The sequence below is a fragment of the Schistocerca gregaria genome, unplaced genomic scaffold (genome assembly GCF_023897955.1).
Source record: "Schistocerca gregaria isolate iqSchGreg1 unplaced genomic scaffold, iqSchGreg1.2 ptg000265l, whole genome shotgun sequence".
Classification (NCBI taxonomy): Eukaryota; Metazoa; Arthropoda; class Insecta; order Orthoptera; family Acrididae; genus Schistocerca; species Schistocerca gregaria.
This window is the reverse complement of record NW_026061767.1, coordinates 1,561,781-1,565,190: the sequence shown is the minus strand read 5'-3', so window position 1 is coordinate 1,565,190 and position 3,410 is coordinate 1,561,781.

Here is a 3,410-nt window from a genome sequence, read left to right as displayed (position 1 = left end):
AAATGTAACCGTTTCAGAGAGAAGAGCGGCCAATGCGACGATCTGGCTTTAAGGCGATTCGATAACAAATGGCGAAAACGGACGGATTTCTTAGGTTTTTACTACATATGAACACCTTTCACATTCTCCCGTGCAACGCGGCTGCTAGTCCTCCTTTCATGGAAAATCTTAAGGTACTAGGTCATGTCCAAGCCACCAAAGCTGGCTAAAAAGTGAATAATCGACAACTAAAACTTGAATTGTACTACTTCTTACTGGCTATTACTTCAACTTAGAAGCTTCTTCTCGGTTCTACTATGGTGCTTTTAGTGTTTTGGCATACCGTAGCACGCGACATAGCTTTGCAGACGATAAATGTAACCGTCTCAGAGAGAAAAGGGGCCAATGAGACGATCTGGCTTTAAGTCGATTCGATAACGAATGAAGAAAACGGACAGATTTCTCAGGTTTTTACTACATATGAACACTTTTCACATTCTCCCGTGCAACGCGGCTGCTAGTCTTCCTTTCATGCAAAATCTTAAGGTTCCACCGCATGTCCAAGCCACCAAAGCCGGCTAAAAAGTGAATAATCGACAACTAAAACTTGAATTTTACTACTTCTTACTGGCTATTACTTCAACTTAGAAGCTCCTTCTGTGTTCTACTATGGTGCTTTTAGTGTTTCGGCATATCGCAGCACGCGACATAGCTTTGCAGACGATAAATGTAACCGTTTGAGAGAGAAGAATAACCAATGTGACGATCTGGCTTGAAGTCAATTCGATAACAAATGACGAAAATGGACGGATTTCTCAGGTTTTTACTACTTATGAACACTTTTCACATTCTCCCATGCAACGCGGCTCCTAGTCCTCCTTTCATGCAAAATCTTAAGGTACTAGGTCATGTCCAAGAAACCAAAGCCGGCAAAAAAGTGAATAATCGACAACTAAAACTTCAATTAGACATCTTCTTACTGGCTATTACTTCAACATAGAAGCTTCTTCTGTGTTCTACTATGGTGCTTTTAGTGTTTCCGCATACCGCAGCACGCGACATGGCTTTGTAGACGATAAAAGTAACCGTTTCAGAGAGAAGAGCGGCCAATGTGACTATCTGGCTTTAAGACGATTCGATAACAAATGGCGAAAACGGACGGATTTCTCAGGTTTTTACTACATATGAGCACCTTTCACATTCTCCCGTGCAACGCGGCTGCTAGTCCTCCTTTCATGGAAAATCTTAAGGTACTAGGTCATGTCCAAGCCACCAAAGCCGGCAAAAAAGTGAATAATCGACAACTAAAACTTGAATTGTACTACTTCTTACTGGCTATTACTTCAACTTAGAAGCTTCTTCTGTGTTCTACGATGGAGCTTTTAGTGTCTCCGCATACCGCAGCACGCGACATAGCTTTGCAGACGATAAGTGTAACCGTTTCAGAGAGAAAAGAGACCTTTGTGACGATCTGGCTTTAAGTCGATTCGATAACAAATGACGAAAACGGACGGATTTCAAGGTTTTTACTACATATGAACACTTTTCACATTCTCCCGTGCAACGCGGCTGCTAGTCCTCCTTTCATGCAAAATCTTATGGTCCTAGGTCATGTCATAGCCACCAAAGCCGGCTAAAAAGTGAATAATCGACAACTAATACTTGCATTGTACTACTTCTTACTGGCTATTACTTCAACTTAGAAGCTTCTTCTGGGTTCTACTATGGTGCTTTTAGTGTTTTGGCATACCGTAGCACGCGACATAGCTTTGCAGACGATAAATGTAACCGTTTGAGAGAGAAGAATGGCCAATGTGACGATCTGGCTTTAAGTCGATTCGATAACAAATGACGAAAACGGACGGATTTCTCAGGTTTTTACTGCATATGAACACTTTTTACATTCTACCATGCAACGCGGCTGCTAGTCCTCCTTTCATGCAAAATCCTAAGGTCCTAGGTCATGTCCAATCCACCAAAGCCGGCTAAAAAGTGAATAATCGACAACTAAAACTTGAATTGTACTACTTCTTACTGGCTATTACTTCAACTTAGAAGCTTCTTCTGTGTTCTACTATGGTGCTTTTAGTGTTTCCGTATATCGCAGCACGCGACATAGCTTTGCAGACGATAAGTGTAAACGTTTTAGAGAGAAGAGCGGCCAATGTGACGATCTGGCTTTAAGTCGATTCGATAACAAATGACGAAAACGGACGGATTTCAAGGTTTTTACTACATATGAACACTTTTCACATTCTCCCGTGCAACGCGGCTGCTAGTCCTCCTTTCATGCAAAATCTTATGGTCCTAGGTCATGTCATAGCCACCAAAGCCGGCTAAAAAGTGAATAATCGACAACTAATACTTGCATTGTACTACTTCTTACTGGCTATTACTTCAACTTAGAAGCTTCTTCTAGGTTCTACTAATGTGCTTTTAGTGTTTTGGCATACCGTAGCACGCGACATAGCTTTGCAGACGATAAATGTAACCGTTTGAGAGAGAAGAATGGCCAATGTGACGATCTGGCTTTAAGTCGATTCGATAACAAATGACGAAAACGGACGGATTTCTCAGGTTTTTACTGCATATGAACACTTTTTACATTCTACCGTGCAACGCGGCTGCTAGTCCTCCTTTCATGCAAAATCCTAAGGTCCTAGGTCATGTCCAATCCACCAAAGCCGGCTAAAAAGTGAATAATCGACAACTAAAACTTAAATTGTACTACTTCTTACTGGCTATTACTTCAACTTAGAAGTTTCTTCTGTGTTCTACTATGGTGCTTTTAGTGTTTCCGTATATCGCAGCACGCGACATAGCTTTGCAGACGATAACTGTAACCGTTTCAGAGAGAAGAGCGGCCAATGTGACGATCTGGCTTTAAGTCGATTCGATAACAAATGGCGAAAACAGACGGATTTCTCACGTTTTTACTACATATGAACACTTTTCACATTCTCCCATGCAACGCGCCTGCAAGTACTCCTTTCATGCAAAATCTTAAGGTTCCACCGCATGTCCAAGCCACCAAAGCCGGCTAAAAAGTGAATAATCGACAACTAAAACTTGAATTGTACTACTTCTTACTGGCTATTACTTCAACTTAGAAGCTCCTTCTGTGTTCTACTATGGTGCTTTTAGTGTTTCGGCATATCGCAGCAAGCGACATAGCTTTGCAGACGATAAATGTAACCGTTTGAGAGAGAAGAATGGCCAATGTGAAGATCTGGCTTGAAGTCAATTCGATAACAAATGACGAAAATGGACGGATTTCTCAGGTTTTTACTACATATGAACACTTTTCACATTCTCCCATGCAACGCGGCTGTTAGACCTCCTTTCATGCAAAATCTTAAGGTCCTAGGTCATGTCCAAGCCACCAAAGCCGCCTAAAAAGTGAATAATCGATAACTAAAACTTGAATTGTA